The sequence below is a fragment of the Anomalospiza imberbis genome, chromosome 12, assembly GCF_031753505.1.
Source record: "Anomalospiza imberbis isolate Cuckoo-Finch-1a 21T00152 chromosome 12, ASM3175350v1, whole genome shotgun sequence".
Classification (NCBI taxonomy): Eukaryota; Metazoa; Chordata; class Aves; order Passeriformes; family Viduidae; genus Anomalospiza; species Anomalospiza imberbis.
Genome location: NC_089692.1, coordinates 15,980,646 through 15,997,865, shown reverse-complemented (window position 1 = coordinate 15,997,865; position 17,220 = coordinate 15,980,646). Strand labels below are relative to the sequence as shown.

Genomic DNA, 17,220 nt, shown 5'->3' with positions numbered 1-17,220 from the left:
ATTATTTAGAAATGCACATGTCAACGCTCTGACAGAATTTGGTGCTGATCAGATAAACAGTTTTTGAGATGCCTGATTGTAAAATGATGTAAGAGCTTAGCTGGTGGTTTTATCATTATGCATTCTCTTAGCAGCAGCAGGTATCAAACGGCAGCACCATCCTTTAATGTGCGAGATTCAGAGATCGGGAGACAAAGTTAAGCACTACTTCACAGCACTCAGCTCACTTGTTTTGTTCCTTGCCCCTAGGTTAAGCAAAATACTAATAATGTGCTAAATTCCTGGGTGTTCATCTGCTCCTCATCCTTTCCCCAGGCACGACTGGAAGTAACAAAGATAAGGGTCTCTGAGATAAGAGGTCTGAGAGCCCTGGCATTTTGTTACTCCTTCAGAGGAGATAAACTACTCACTGCTATAATCCCAAACTCAAAGATTGACAAGGTTAGGAAAGCGCGACAGCAAAAAGCCAGTGACTGGATGTCTTTATAGTGGCTCCTATTAAAGCAATGACAGAGAACAACAAATATATTTAGCATTGCACAGTCAGCGTCTCAGCCGCTGTCCCTTGTTTACAGATGTCTGCAGTAGCACTGTGTGTGGAGTGTGCCTTCTGAATGGGATTTGATTTCCAAGTCCCATCAATGTCCTTGGAAAAGGTAAACCTGATGTGTGAATGTATTGTACAGCAGATGTGAAGGCACCATAGTCCTCCAGAGCAACTTGACTTTGATACCTTCTTGGAGATTTTCTCCATCTGAGTGTTTATCAGCCTCCAAAACCAGCTGCTCCTTGGCAGTGGGAAGGTATAGGCGCCAACATCTGTCTGGAACATGGTATCAATGAAACACACCTGGCCTTTGCTTTCCTTAAACCACCTGGAGCATTGTGTGGCTGTACAGGCTGGTATAGAAAAGCACCACTGCCCCAGTTCTGAGTGAGTGCTGTGGCAGCATTGAGCCAGCTCACCCTTCTACTCCCAGCTGGTTGGAATTTTTAAGCCTCTGGATTCTAAATTCACGCTAGACATTGTCTATCAAGCCTAGCAGCTTTCTGTCATACTGGCAATCAGTCCAGCTTTTCACCCTGGGATCCAACCCCTAGACAGGCAGCTTTACTTGAATGCTTGCCTTTCCTGAGTCCTGTCCAATGGGGGTTAACTACAGAAGGAAATGGAAAGAAAATGAATGTAGAATAGACTGGTCATTGCATTTATTTAAGGAGAGAAAGGGGGCAATGCTACAAACCACAAGACCACTAACAGGCATCTCACCTGCAGAGTCTCTGCCTTGTGTGTCAGCAGTGCAAACAGCTGCCTGTACCCTGTTTGAGCTGCTGCTGCTGCTGCTCTCTGAAGTACTGACTGCTGTCTGTCTCCTGCGCTTTTTGTGCCTTTCCTGCCATGGCTTTCAAGGCAATGTGAGCATGTGAAATGTGAAATGTCTCTGGCACACAGAGGCCAAGATCTGGCACATTCAAATCATGACTCCTGTGCCTCTTCACCAAATCTTCCTTACTATACTTAAGTCCTGGCTTTGATCATGCTGCTGCTGGGGAACTCCAGGATCTTGCAAAAACCTACCCCAAAAACATACCATTACTTAACCCCTCACAGGATTCACAAAGGGTAGGACCAGGTTCTCTGCAAGTCAGTAGTGATGGATGCACTACTGTCCTCATGTCAAAATGATAATGGCACATGCATTATTCTTCCTGAGAGCCCCACAGTTCCTTTTTATCATATTTTGCACTCATTTGTACAATGAACAATGTCTTGCCTCCCATCACTTACATACCAAGAAGCTTTTTGTCTGTTTATAAATAGGGTCTCACTTGACATAACAAAATTCATGATATTATTTCCTCATCCATAAGCATTTCCATAGTGCTCATTTCTACATTTACATTCTGCAACTATCTTGTGCAAGTAGGCACCCCAGGGGCCAGAAATTTGGCTTTAGCAGGAAGATCTTATTTTTCTCTTTTTTGCCATTCACCTTAACATGAGATTTTAAGAATTATGGAGGTCTGTGGTGGTTAATAAGGGAATGGATGCAGGTACCTATTAGAAGTACAGGGACAGGAAAGTGCTTTTAAAAAGATATCCTAAATACAGATGCCTTTCCTTTATTATGTTCATCATGTCTAATTCAGCCCTCCCAGCACATGGCAGTGGGGAGTTGTTCATAGAGAAACTGATATTCTTATGTATAATGCAGCATTATCTAACCTTCCATATAGATCACTGGTTTAGGATGAATTAGTTTAGAGCTGCGTGCCCCTGTGTTGTGTGGTATCTATCTTACAATAGGTTTGTAACTTATCACAGTTGAAACCAAAGGAATAAACTGGAAGGAAATGCACTTTTCTTTTGAGTGGTTCTTGTTAGAGCTTAGTTGAAATGTAGCATCTTACAGAGACTCCGTTTATACACAATTTGATGATGAAGGCTTTGCTGCAGGCAACCTGGAAACATGAAATAGGGCTTTAATCATAACACTTCCACTTTTCTCCATTGGGAGCTGTAGGTGTGCAGTGCCTCGGAATAGAAACCTGCTTTTATTTTGATGCCCAATATGGATTTATGTGCCTGAGCTTAGGTATGCAGATTGGAAACAATGTCCCTATAAACCAGAGCTACCCAAAAGATGGAGAAGGACATGGGGCTGTGGGTGGGTGACAAGCTCTGTGCCTCTGCAGCAAAGGCCAACCGCATCCGAGGCTGCATGAAGAGGAGTGTGGCCATCAGGCTGAGAAGGGATTCTTACCCTCTGCTCAGTGCTGGTGAGACAAATCCAGGATCTATGTCCAGAGTAGGGCTCCCAGTACAGGAAAGGGTTGGTGGTACTGCAGTTAGTCCAGTGAAGGGCCACAGAGAGGATTAAGAGGCAGAAGAATCTGACACGTGGGGAGAGGCAAAGAGAGCTGAGGCTGTCCCAACTATGGAAAACAAGGCTGAAGGGATATTTTGCCAGCTTGTATCAATATCAGATGGTGGAGAATGAAGGAGGCAGAGCCACTCTTCTCAGTGCTAGGCAAGCTGAAATACAGGAAATGCAGTTTAAATACAAAGTAGTTTTTCCAATATGAGGGTGTTCAAAAACTGTGATGAGTTACCCCAGGGTGTGCATGGAATTTCCATCATTGTGGGGTCTCAGAACACCATTGGACACACTCCACAGCAACCTGCTGTAGCTGACCCTGCTTGGACAGAGGGGTTGGACTGGACTATCTCCAAAGGTCCCTTCCATCCCCAAGTCGTAGTATGGAATCGACTTTTCCACAAAACCAGGCTTTCCTCTAAGGAGAACAGCATAGGTGGTTATGTCCCAGGGCGGGAGTAACTTCCTCATAACTTGTTGGCAGATGCTTGACACATCTGTTTGCTTTAGACTTCCACTGAAAAGACATTTCTGTTCCTGCATCACATGTGTCAAATTCAGCTTCTGGGGAAATGTACAGATGTTCGCACACAGAGAAGAAAATAACATGCCACAAGAGTATGTCATGGTTGTTGATATATCTTACACTGTATTAATGAGGAAAATATGTTTCCTTTAATTAAAACATTTCGCCTGGGCTTCAGATATGTTGCGAGTTTAGCAGGCTTTTACTTGTGTGCGATTAATAAACACGTTGGGTGTGTGTGAGCACAGTGATGCTCACATGCTGCTCTTTCCATCAAGCTCTAAGGATGGGCCCAGTGCTGATGGCGAGGTTGTTGTGGGGATTTTTTTTAGGAAACTGCATGCCAGTACTTCTGTTGCCTTTCATCTGCTACTTCTTTGTGTGATTTTGCTTAGGAAAATAGTTAGAGTACTTATGGAACTGTCTTAGACTTCTTATGAGTTAAAAGTGACAGATATCTGAAGGACAGGGAAAGTGCTACGTGTGCCATGAGGGTTGGGCAAGCCTTGGGTATTTGGTGAAATAAACAGGGTGAGAAAGGGGTCTCTCACTTATCTTCAATTCATCACTCTTGTGGAGCTTAAAAAGCAGTAGCTATTCTGTTTTATTTCCATATGTTGGCCATATGATCGTGCCGTCTGTGCATATTCTTTTTCCATTTCCCTGCACGTGATTTCTAGACAGAATTATATAAATTTTGAAGGTGCAGTAAATTTTGCTGTTAGTGGGTTTGGGAGCTTGAATCTTCTCTAACAAAGTATATAATTTTTTTTTTTTTCTGTCTATTTCCAGATTTCTTCTCCTGTACTGAAAAGTTTTCTTTTTCCATTAAATAGGACAAAATGTGTGGCCTTGAATGCTATGAGCAGGCAGTCTGTGATTGTTCTGCTTCTGCCTTCATGTTGTTATTTGGGAATTTTGCAGCCTCCTAATCTGCATATGGGGCCAAAAGAGTTCCAGCTGTGAATAATTCAGTCTCCTGTCAGTATTATTGAGGTGCCTGCTACCTAGAAAACTCAGGGTGCCCTTGTGATATCTGACATTCATCTGTGACTGAAGCCTTATACACGTCTAAGGAAGCTGGTGTCCTGTTCTGGGCTCACTGAGGTATTATAGGTAAATCCTGTACTCCCAAAAAGACAAATATTTAAGTTTTTGAAGTGACACACTTTACTAACTGTTGGCATATATATTTCCCTAAAAATGTGGACTTGTTACACAGACGGAACAAAAAATCTCAGAGTTCAGGGCCCACATCTGCTCCACAGCTGCAACAAACACCAACTTTATCACCAGCTTTTGTGATACAGGGTAAACTATGGCAAATATTGTCTTCCTAAGCAATTAATGAAAGGTCTTGGGAATATCTCAGCAGGAATGTAGGAATGGAAAAAGGGAACAACTATGGAAATTTTTTTACAGAAGAAGAAAAAAAATGAGCCTCAGTAGCAAAAATAAGAATAGGGAATAGATTTTCCAAAGTTCTTTTAGAATACAGAATTGCAAAATCAGTGGATAAAAGGCAATTTGCTGGATTTACTGATGATTTTAATAATGCATTTGATGTGGTTTCTCATGACATTCTTGCCTGCAAAACAAGTTTACACATTGGTTAGGGTATAAACATTGTGTTGCAAGGGCTGCAAACTGGTTGAAGGATAATTATTAACATCAATGTGTGGTGTTTTGAGGAGGTGTTTAGCAGAGGTTGGCACCAAGATGGGATTCATATTGATTCTTAGCTACAGGTAATGACCCAAAAGCAGGCTGTGCTAACAATATCTTTAGATGACAGTCACTTGGGATATGGAGAGGACAGTGGAGCTGGCCAGGTGTGTCCAAAGAGAGCTACAGAGGATGGGCATATGGACAGAAAACAGTGCACTACTGTGCAATTTGGAAAATGAGAAGCTAATACATGAGGAAAACCTCATTGTGAGGGAGAAATTGAGAAGAACATTTTGCTGATCTGAGGTGATACATGACAGAAAATGAAATAAAAATTTGTGGTGAAATGACACGGCAATGAGAAGGTCTCAGGTAGGATGGGCAGGAGGCAGGAATTTTTGATCAGAATAATAACCTCCCTCAAGACTGGGAGCCTCAGATGAAGCTGAGTGAGAATTCAGAGAAAATCACCAAGTTTATGTGTCCATGTGTGGATGTGTTTATGTGCACCCAAGTGACAGTGGCTCAGTTTCTGAGAACTGCTGAAACTGAGGGCGCGAGGATACGGCTGTGAGTAGACATGTGAGAGGCATAAACACCATGGTGTTAGAAAAAAAACAATACAGGGTTTTATTGAGGGATTGCTAAGAATAATACCAATGAAACTATCAACTGGAAAATTGAAGCAGGATATTAATGAAAACATCCTGAGTGAATGAGGTCATTTAGGCTGGAACATTCTCCTTTGGGTCTTTTAAATTCAGTTTGGGGACCACACTCAGCGAGTGCTGTGGGGATGCAGCTCTGCCTTGGTCCTGGAGGGTAGGTGAGTTGAGCTGGTTTTTAGGTCATAGGAGCTTCTCAAATCTGCAAGGTGCTGTATTTCCTGGATTTTATTATTGGAGGTTTTCCACAAGCAAACCTCACATCAACCACAAGCGAAAAGTCGAAATTATCTTCACCGTTTGAGCAGGTCACCTGAGGCCTTGCTGGGTTATGAGCTTATGGACTTTGGAGCATCTACACCTTCAGAGGTTTGTGCCATGGATGAGTGGTACAGAGTGTGCAGGGCAGTGTGGCTCTTCTGCAGGTGGGCCACACCGTCGCTCTGTGTAGAAGCCTCAGTCTGTGCAGACAAGGCTGAGGGCGTGTGGACAGACAGATTAATGTGAATTTGTGCGGTTCGTTGGCTGTGCAGAGCTTGAACAATCAAATCCCTTCAGTTCACTCTACTAACTGGATTGCTTATGACAAAATCACAGCTTTTTCTCCAACCCTTTTTAATCTCCATTTTGAAAAAAATTGGAAATGACATGGTAAAGTAAGACCAATTAACATTAACAATTGCAGTTTATTTGCTTCCACTGTTTTACAGCATGCAGTCTGGTAGAGCAACATGCATTGCTATTTTGGAGACATCAAAATAAATAAGTAAATAAATACATAACCCTGTGGGCTTACAGATTGAGTCAAAGAGCAGGAGATTATTCCTGGCACTCAGAAAAAAAAAAAAATTTGCCTTTGAAAACACCAGACAGTGACAGTTTTGCATCAGGACAAAATTAGGATGAGGTGGAATCTCTCCATTCACATTGTGCCAATTCAGCAGATGTTTCAGGCAATTCTGGAAGGTAAAAAGAAATGAAGAGAGACTTGAAACCAAAACCAACTCCAGATCCCTTGAGACAAAGGTTGCTATTCCTCCCCCGACCAACTCTCCTTCACATGTAGTGGGATAGGGTTATCTAAGCATTTATATTTGTATTTTAGTGCTGCGTAGCATTTTTATAAAGAAGAGATGCCAAAGCTTATAACAAAGAGGGTATATGTCATTATCTCAATTTTACAGGTAAGGAAATAGAAGCACACAAAGGTGCTAAGACTTGCTGGCAAAGCACTCAGTAAACCACAGCAGAGCCAAGCACCTGACAGATGATCCTGTGTGTTTGCCTTTGGGCCGTGTCATCTGTCATCTTAATGGTACAAACATTTTGGATTTAGTCACACTGGAAAAGCAGAGGACTTAGAAAGGGGAGAAAAAAAAAAGAAAAAAAAAACCCAAATACTCCAGAAATTTGCCAATGAAAATAAAAATATCCAGTTTAAAAACATCTAAGAAATAAATGTCATGTTATTGTTCTCTTTGAGGGAAACGCTCTCAATTAGGGCTTTATAAATGTGAAGCTATGCCCACCCTCATTCCCCAAATTAAAACCAGCTACACTTGAGAGAAGCTCCTAAGAAGAGCTACTCAGTAAAAACACCAGTAATTATTGTAACATCTCATATTCTTTTAGCAAAACAAAATAACATAAGCTTGGAGACTGACTGACTTCTACCATAAACATTAACATGCTGTGCTTGGACCTCTGGAGATCCTTCAAAAACCAAAAGGTTTTGTCTCCACATAGGTTTCTGCTAATGGATTTTCCATGCATCCCTTGTTTCAGTTTCTCTTAGTGTGTGTGGGACTCAGAACCTCATTGCTGCTCTGGGCAGTATCAGTTCCTGCTACTACCTTAAAAACATCAAGGGGCTGATTGCAAGTTACATTTTTTATTATGCTCTGTGTATTTTTAGAGGAGAAAGGAGCACTGTTTTCAACCAATTTAACTTAGTGTTGTGAGTGAAAAAGATATCAGCCAGGGGAAAGAGCAAGTTTATCTCTCAATCTCTTACAATGTGTTTGAAGTGTGCTCCTAGTAGTGAATTTCATATTTTGTTTTAATTGTGTTTAACACTTTGATCCCCAAGCCTTGAAGAGTACTCCATTGCACAGGTTTCTGTGTAGTCAATGAGGGGCAGGTAAAAACAAAATAAAAAAATAAAGGAAAAAAGGCAGTCACTGCCCAAGGAGCTTTGACTCCTATTACAGGCATTGTCTTTGCAGGAGAGCTCACAGGCAGAGCAATGTGAAGATGGAATCATTCTGAAAAGAAGCGAGATCCCATTACTCCACCCTTGCCTCCTTTCCAGCCTTGCTAATTTTATTGAAATTGCCTCTGATTTTCACTGAGGCCATTCTTTGCCAGCTTCAGCACACTGTGTTATGTTAAAGTTTCAGAGAGCTTTAGGAACATGTTTTAAAAGATTTTTTCGTTATTCGTTCTATTTGTATTTAGTGTTTGCTTACCTCTAACAAATAAAAAACATGGACCAGGAATATAATGAATAATGATATTGAGTTTTTTTTTTTAATTATTGGCTCTTTTCACATAATTGCATTCCCCTAACATTTTCCAGTTTTTCTTTACCGTCATATGGACTAGAAATTCAAACTTAAGCAAAAGTTAACACAAAAATCACCTAAGCTTGGGTTCTCGGACAGTCTCTTGATTTAAGCAATACTTTAAAAAACATCAGCTGTTGCAAGGTTCCATAAAAGAGGTTGCAACAGAGTGGGGACAGTGGCTCACCTGGTCTCAATGCAGCAGCTCTTCTGAAGTGGGTAGAACTAGGACTGTGCATCAGCTGATTTTGACTTGCAATTGTTGGGGTTTTTTTTTTTTGGGTTTTTTTTTTTTTTTTTGTTTGGTTTTTTTTTTTTTTTTTTTTTTTTTAAACTTTAAGGGAAATGCTTGAAGTATGGCTTTCTGTTTCTCACTGAAACTGGACAGGGAGTTTCTTGGCTCTGTTTCCCTTGCACAGAAGTCAGCCTCTGAATCTTTTTTAAAAGTATTTTTAAAACAGCACACAGATGAAAGCAATTAAATAAGAAGCAAATGCAGAATGACACCCTAAAAATGTTGCATTATGTAGTGCTTGTACACAAGATACAGTTAGAATTGTATGTATTAGAACAATGTGTCACCCTTCTAGAAAGGTGAGGACTGCTGAGAGCCATCCTTGAATCCACAGTGGGGCTTTAGGGCAGTCCAGAAGCTTGGAGAATTGAGCTGGTGGTCTGGGGCCCCTAGTGCAGATAAGAAAATATCTCACTTGTAACTGAGCCAGATTTTACACTGACCACAGTGTGGAACAATTTCCCCACATGCAGGAGGGTTTCCACGAAGGATAAAAGCACAATCTCCACACTTAGTGCCCCCCAGACCACTCTGGATGATTGGATCAACCGCTCACTGCCCAAGGCTGCTTTCAAATGCACATAAAAACCCCCAGTCTCCCCCTAAGCACTGAAATCCCTGGCACAGGAAGGTGTTTTGGTAAAAGTTTCAGGTGGAAGAGGCGTGAGTTCCCACAGTTACTGTTTGATGGAGGTATAAACCTTACCTTGTCTTTTTTTTTCTCCCATTTGGGTTCTGACTGTTAAGTTTAGTTCTTATTACTTGGTATAGTTTCGTGATTACTGCTATTTCCTCTGAATCTCTGTTTCTGCCAGCAATGTGCCACCAATGTGTTCTGCTTTAGAATACCCAAAGTATTTGCAGTATGCAGAATGCTGTATATTCTTGAAAAATTACACAGCTCTCTGTTTTTTTTTTTTTTTTTTGTGTAGTCTTTAGCCTGAGATTTTCACCTGCCACAAGTAGAGAATAATACCAAGATAAGCCCTAGTTAGTTAATGCCACATAATCAAATATCACAGGTATTTTCATAGTATATTAAGGGTAGATTTTGCCAATCATATTTTTGTCTGGATTTTTCTTACCCTGTGAAACACCTCATTACAAAATTAAAGCTTCTACTGGCACATGTGCTAATCTATGTAAACAGGAATGCAAGAACATGATCTTTGCTACTGATACTTTTGCATATTTTTACTGATGTAGAAAAAGGTTTTATTCTGTGAACACAGCACCAGTTCCAAGAGAGTTGTAGGTGGTATCAGAAAAGTAATTTGAATCTATTCCTAAATATTGTGTACTTTGATGAAGTGCAAAATATTTCCAGTATTTGTTTGTCATCATTGTCAGTAGGTATGCACCTGGCTTCTGGAGCTCCAAGAGGAAAGCTCCTCTACCTCTTTTTCTATTACCCCCCTTTTTTCAATTTTTTGGTTTATTTGTTTTTGCTATTTTTAATGCCTTTCTGCAATAACAAACAATGAGCTTCTCCTCAGCCATCCAAGCACAGCACTGTGGCACCCCACTCGCTGCTGCCTGGCGATGTGAAAAGAACAAAAGCCAATAAGCAGTGATGACAACCATGTAATCCAGTGTTTCTCAGCTCTCTATCTCAGGGAAAAAGCTGCCTTCCAGTGCCACTCCAGCACAGGTGAATGTCTACTCCTGTCTGAGGCTCAGCAGGAGGCAGAGATACTGCCAGGATGACTCTTTCACTCTGCTCTTTACCTGTAGCTGTGCTCAGGCCCTGCAGTGCACTGATATGCTGAAGAGCGTTAGTATCACATCAGAATAACAATCCTTTTCCTAATAGTATTCCTCAGTCAGAGAAGTGCCAGGACTGCTTTGTGGAGAGAGCAAGCAAGGCAGATGTGTTGCTTAGGCTGCTGGGAGTGTGGTTTTTCCCAGTTATCTTGTGGTCATTTACTCTTCAGGGCAGAGCACAAGCCTGCCAAGCACTTGTTCTCAGTTGTGAAAAATGTCAGACACAGGAGGAACAGGTGTAAAAGGGAGTCAAGAGAATGGACCAGGGTTTAATGCAGAGACTTTCTTGATTATTTGGAAGGCATGAATTACTACTTAATATATTTTTTTCCTAAAATGCCTAATTTCTCAGGACAGCTGACTGTTTAAGTGTTGAGTTTATCAAGGGATGCTGTGTAGAGATCAGACAACTTCCTATACAGCCCATGCTACTCAATGGAATTTAAAACACCAAATTTCAATGGGATTTCAGTTTTCAAAAAGGGGATGTTGGTATCTTTTTTGGCCAGCCCAAAAGCACTTTTCCTATTTAGAAGTGAAGCCACATGACCTGAGAACGGCATGGTTCTGCATCACCCGAGCAGCAAGATGATGTGCAAGTGTATCTGAAGGGTGCTGCTAAGAGATCTTTGGTTCTTTGTACAAGCAGCACTGAGGTTGTTCTATTCCCATCAAATAAGAACAAGGTGACTATTTTGAAAATGGTTTTTCTTTAGGGTAGAGGTAGCTCATAATCTACAAAGCTACTGTCCATGACTATTCCCAAGTGTGTTTCTTGCTTTCCCTTAGAGCAATAAAGTTGATTCAATTGGAGAAAATAAGGGGAAAGTATCAGCGTGTCTCCATTGTTTTTGTTTCCCCCAGAGACTGAAGTTACAGGCTTCCTGCTGCAGAAAACTGGCAGCAGCAGTTCTGATTTTCTTGGAAGACACTTCAAATTTCCACTTATTTCAGTGCTTCTACTACTGGTGGAGCGTTTCACTGTATGTGATTCTCTGCCAGAGAATGCCTGCCTTTGCATTAATCTTACTGTTTCCAAATTTCTTTTGTTCTCATTATCAGCACAGACCTTGAAGTGCAGCCCTCAGCCAACATCTCTAAATGACATAAATAGAGGTGTAGGCACCTGGTCTTTGAAAGAATGATGCTGTTTCTTCCTGTAGGTCTAATTATAATTGCTAATGCATTGATCTGTAGGAAAAAGGGTCCCATACAGTAACTGTGAGGTCACAGCTGCTGGAGGGAGTAGTTGAGAGAAAGATGTAGCACCTTAGACTGAGACTCGGAGCGCAGAGAGGTCTCAAGCTCCTCTCTGTTCTTTGAGTTGCTGAATTGCTGTTAGACCTAACAGTTCTCCTTTGTATCAGCCTATAAATACAGCTGTGTCTACTGGATTTTGCCCAAGGGCTCAAACATCATGGTTTGCTAAATTTTAATCATGCTTGTGTTTGCCTTTGAGTGGCGTTCACATGTCCTGTAGAGCCCTTAATCCTCAGTTTGCCATCCCAGGCAAAATGCCCAGTCTCAGCTGAGGCCTTCCTAGCAAACTGCTCTGACTCCATTGACTCTTTGCTGTGTCCTCTAATGCATTTATGGTCCTGGTGCGAGCTCTGCTGCAGATCTGCACCCCTTAGACCAGCAATACAAGGTGCTGTTGATACTCTTCATTAAGAAATATCACACAAGCATTCTGTCAAGCAATTGAAATTCATCCATCTCTCCTGGTGATATTAAAAAAAAAAAAACAAAACAACAAAAAGTATCTCTGTATCAATGTGCAGGCACATTGACAGCTGGAAAATATTTTAGCACAACTGCATGGAAACACTGGTTATTACTCTAAGAGGTTTGAAGAGCACGTTGTAATTACTGCTTGACTCCTCTGTGTATAGTGTTGCAAGGTTACTCCCTCTTTTAAAAACCAAATTAACTGTGTAGTTTGCATCCAATTTCTGCATGCAATTGCCATGATTACGTGTGCAGTTCACATAACTGCACATAGAAACTGTCAGAGTTGTCCGTTCGGATATGTGAAGTGGAAAGGCTGTTGTCTTTTGCATGCATTGGTTTGGCAGCTGATTTGCAAATCTGTCCCTACTTGTGGTCTGCTTTCCAGAGCAAAGTACTTGTTTCAATTTAAATAAGTGGCATCTCTCAGTCATTCCTTAAAATTGACAATTATAGACTGGAGTGCATTCATTTGACAAAGACAGATCTTCTCCTAAAACAAATTGTTCAGAGGAATTTCATTCGTTGTTTCTTTTTTCCCCACTTTGTTGTGTGGTAGTACAAAGGAATCAACTGCATGGTTTTCAGGAAAGAAAGACTTCTAAAATATCCTATGGGCAGCACTTTATTCCTGTGTAGTTCTATCCACAAAACACTTCTTGAAATATTGCAGATAAGGATTTTAAGATTTGCATGTCCTAAGAGCAGTACATTGCAGCTCCTTCCACAATGTGTTTTCAAGTTAAAATAGTGCTCTGATGAAAATACATCGTATGAAAATACAAAAATTTATGATGTGCACAAGCCCAGGATCTGTCTCTGAAAACAGCAGTTACGATGACCATCACTTTTGAATCTGTTGAAGAAGCAAACCAAACCAAAGAACAATATTTTATAGTTTCCATTCGGTTTTGCCTTTATATTATAACTTAACAGCTTCAGGCCACAGCAGAAATTGGAACCCCTCAAAATCTGAAATATGAATAAGAAGAGAGAGCTTTCACCTTGATGACATCTGAAACACACATGTTGGGGGATCTGTGGCTGAGAGAGACAGCAGCTTCACCAACATCATCACCAAGGACATTGTACAAAGTCAACACTGGAGATTAGGTCTTCTGGCTCTCAGTCTTTTGCTTTTAACACTGGGCCAATAAAAGAATATATTTTTCCCTATTTTTTATTTTGTATTTACTTTTATTCCTCTCTCTCTTTTCCAAGTTTTTCCCAAAAACTTTGGAAACTATTGATTTTTGAGTTCCCTAGGAAACCTTCTCACATCCATTTAAATACCAGCACCTTTCATGCTCACATCCTTTGGCCTATGCAAGCCCTCTTTGTCTTCATCTAAGTTCCAGGGGGAAATTCTATTCATCTTTATTTCCTTGGTTTTTCTTTCTCTTAGAAAAGCTGACCAAATAGTTCAGATTTCCTTTATTCTAAGCTAGAATGGCTTTGGATACTTCTGAAGCTCCTGATCTTGGGAATATGGGTCGTGAAGTTAGAGAGGGCAGAATTTGGATTCCTTGGTGGAAGTAGCCTCAGATAAGGGTCCATCACTGACTTAGCTACAAAACTGTAGAATTACCCTATGTCTGCTGATGCTGCTTAAGCAGTACTGGAAAAATAGTGTATCTGTTGAGATAATGTATCTGGAAGGAATTATTTTGGATCCATTGAGTCATTGTCCATTTGGGCAGTCAGGGAAGACCTCACTGCTGTTATTGTTACTTGAAAGGAGATTGTAGTGAGATGGGCTCATTCTCTTCTGCTGTATCTCTCAGATAAATCATGGAAAGAAACTGCCTTAAATTGCACCAGAGGAGGTCCAGTTTAGGTATTAGAAAAAAATGAAAACTGAAAGAGCGGTTAGGCATTGGAATAAGCTGCCCATGGAGGTGTTGAAGTCACCATCTATGGAAATGTTCAAGAGGTGTGTGGATATGGCACATGGGGATGTGATTTAGGGATGATTACTGTGGTGCTGAATTGATGATCTTGAAGGTCTTTTCCAACCTTGTTGATTCTGTGCTATACCAAAATTTTCACACAATCATCTCTAATATATCATCTTCCTCGGAACTGAAGACGTGAGAGGTCAGCATGGGAATAGCTTTTCAGAGACCTCCTTGCTTTGCTCTGAGACCCTGCTGATTTGCAAGTCCATTGGACACTCAAATGACCTGGCAATATTGCTTTTATGACAATCTTTTAACTCTTCTCTCCTGAAGAGAGGGATTCAGAGTGCCTGGACACCCGTGACCTAACACAGCCTTGCTGGGTCATGCAATGAGACCCAAAAGCTGGGTTTCACCCCCTTCATTCAGCACAGCTACCACAGGTCATCCCCTTGCAAAAAAAGGGCTGTTGAGGAAAGACAAAATGAGCTCATGGTAATGCCATGTCTCAGAAATTACTGTATGACTATTTTCTTGGTTGCTAAAACAAGGCACAAAGCCTCTGAAGAAAATATTTATTAAGCCACAGATGGCAAAGCTGAGCCTCTGATTTCCCTAAATCCTTAAGAGGATTGTGATACAGCTTATTGGAGCATCTTAGTGGCTGGATGCTCAGCTTCTTATTAGATATGTCATCCATCTATACACCCACAGTGACTTGAGGAGAGACTGTTTGCATTCCAGCTTTGCTAATTGCACACCTTAAATTAGGGTAACAGATAACTACTTTTTCTTTGTTTTTTTGTGTGCATGCAGTGCTGGGCTTCTGAGTACAATGCAGCAATCCCATTTTGTATGTCTGATTTTAGACATGCTGTATCTATCTTCTTGATTTTAGTTACAAAATTGGGAGAAAGCTGTAACAAGACAGGTGAATGGTCAGGGTAGTCATACCTTTGTTTTGAACAAAGCATAGAAAAGCACAGGATAATACCAGATAAGAACAGAAAAATAAAGGAAAAGATATAATTACTTTTATTGATGTGTCTTTTTCTGAGATGATGTTTTACTTGCACTCCTTTGTTGTTCCCTATGTTCCCTGAAATGCCTGGCTCTTGTTCTCCTGCTCTTACTCATCTTTATTTCTTCATATTTTACAGTTGAAGAGAGATGAGAACTGAAAATGTGTTTGGAAGAGATGACAGTAATCTGTGTCCAGTCTTGGCAGAGGCTATTTTACAAGTTCTGTCTCAGTTGTCTTCATTACACTGTCTTTCACACGGCTGGGATTCTCCTGGTTCCTAGTGCTGTTGGTGATGGTGGTTTCTCAGCAAAATATGCTCAGTCCAGACAGCTGACAGTACACCATAATCCTGTTGAAAGTTCCTTCATTCAGATCATGATTTTTCTAGAAAATCCAGAGCAGCTTTTCTGATAAAGAATGTGAGGAGATGACAGTAAATATGATTTTTAAGGGGAAAGCCAGGGCAACAGATTTTCCTGATTGTCCATTTTTAGATGAGGGTAACTTGCACATTTCCTGAATGAAAGAAAACATGAGCCAATGTGTGAGGGTGCAGGAGAGATGTACAGCAGTCCTGTGATGCCACCTAAGTGAGCAGAAACAAATCTCCTCTGCTGCTGGACCACTTTTCTCAGGTTAGTTCTCAGTGCTGATCTTGTTTCCCATCCACACCTTTATTGCTGAGAGAGAGTTTTTTGGGCTAAGTGCTGCGTGTAAAAAGGCTTGGAAGTTTGGCCATATTAGCCATCTTGCCTTATTTAGTTTCTTCAGCTTTAGGGAAGTGAAACTTTGTATATTGCTTGACAAGATTAATTGGATTTTAGGAAAGTAACAGTTGAGTTTACATTAATGTTATCTTCCTGTCAAATTAAGGGATTCCAAAGTGCTGCAAGTACCCAAATCCAAGGAAGAGAGTCACTTTGTAAGCACTCATGCACTAGATTTTGACAAGTTGCAGTTAATTTTTGAACTTCACTTTTTGCAACAGATTCTCAGAAGAATTTTTGTGATATCCACTGAAAATTACAAGCATCACATTATAGTGGCTGTGCTCTTGTCTCTTCTGTATTCTGGGGACATTAAAAAACTAAACCAATGCAAAGACTTAGCGTAGTATAGTTGCTCTGCTCCAGAAGAGACCTAGGGTCAGTCCAGCATGGATGCAGGGTGAATGGTCAGGAAAAGAAGGTCTTGGGTTGCAATGGGGAGTGAGAGAAGTGAGCAGCCTAAATTAATATAAATGGAGAATTCACTGAGTACAGTCAGTTTTCAACTGCCACGTTAATAAACCAAACAGTAACAGCGACTGTGAAATGCAATTATTAATATCTGAAATAAAGTCAGCTAGGATAAAAAATCAGATATGCTGTAAAGTATATGGAACTGTGATTTTTCCACTCCATTATGGAGACATACCTACCACATTTGTTACTAGAACAGAGGAAACATTAGAACAAATAATAGTTTTTTCTTACTGACTTAGCAGGCTTCCTAATTAATGCAAAACACAATAATACAAAGGGAAGATTTTTGAGCTTTGAATTTAAGAATACATTTAATTTTTTTTAATTTAAGAAAATCCACTGGAAAGTGGGTCTAACTGTCCAGCCTCAGGTATCAGCTAAAATACATTGACTGTCAGGAGAAAAAAGACAGCACTTCTTATGTTTGAATAGCAAAATAATGTTGTGGTTTCTGGTTAGCTCTGAAAAGCCATCAAGGATGAGTTTTTCCTTAATAGCATGACAGGTTATGTCAGGAGCAAATACCCTGTGCAGGACAGGGATCATGTGTGATACAAAGGAACCATGCAATTACCTCAGGGTCCTGTTCTGCCAACCTCGGCCACTTGTCCAGCTGAAGGGCAGGACTGCTAAAGTTGTGGAATGTTTAAAGGTTGGCTTGCATAAGGCTGGATTCTGATTGCAAACCGGTTCTGTTGGGCAATTTATACTGTAGAAAAACGTGTGAATATTTATTGGTGATTGCAAAGTTCTGGAATCTGTAGGAGGATTCCTAAATTAGCTGCTTTTCAACCTCATTCCATTTTTTGTAAGGTAGTTTGGGGCAACTGTGTTCCAGAAGAGTCAGGTGAAACTGGAGAGCACGCAGGGAAGGTTTTGTGCCTGGCAAAGGTGTCTTTGAGATTTGCTCAAGACTTTCCTCCCTAATTAAAAGGGTGTCTTCCTTGACTTTGATCTTATGAGTC

General features: G+C 40.7%; 1 long non-coding RNA gene across 4 annotated transcripts in view; it reads left to right on the top strand.

Annotated features, from left to right (window-relative positions):
* LOC137481367 (uncharacterized) overlaps positions 1–17,220 on the top strand; it is a 150,529-nt gene that overhangs the window by 117,276 nt on the left and 16,033 nt on the right. For 3 of the 4 annotated variants that reach the window (XR_011003451.1, XR_011003452.1, XR_011003448.1), the window contains exon 2: positions 15,539–15,646. The exons of the other annotated variant lie outside the window; for it this stretch is intronic. This is a non-coding gene — a long non-coding RNA (uncharacterized lncRNA). The remainder of the gene's footprint in view (positions 1–15,538; positions 15,647–17,220) is intronic. 4 annotated transcript variants of the gene reach the window in all.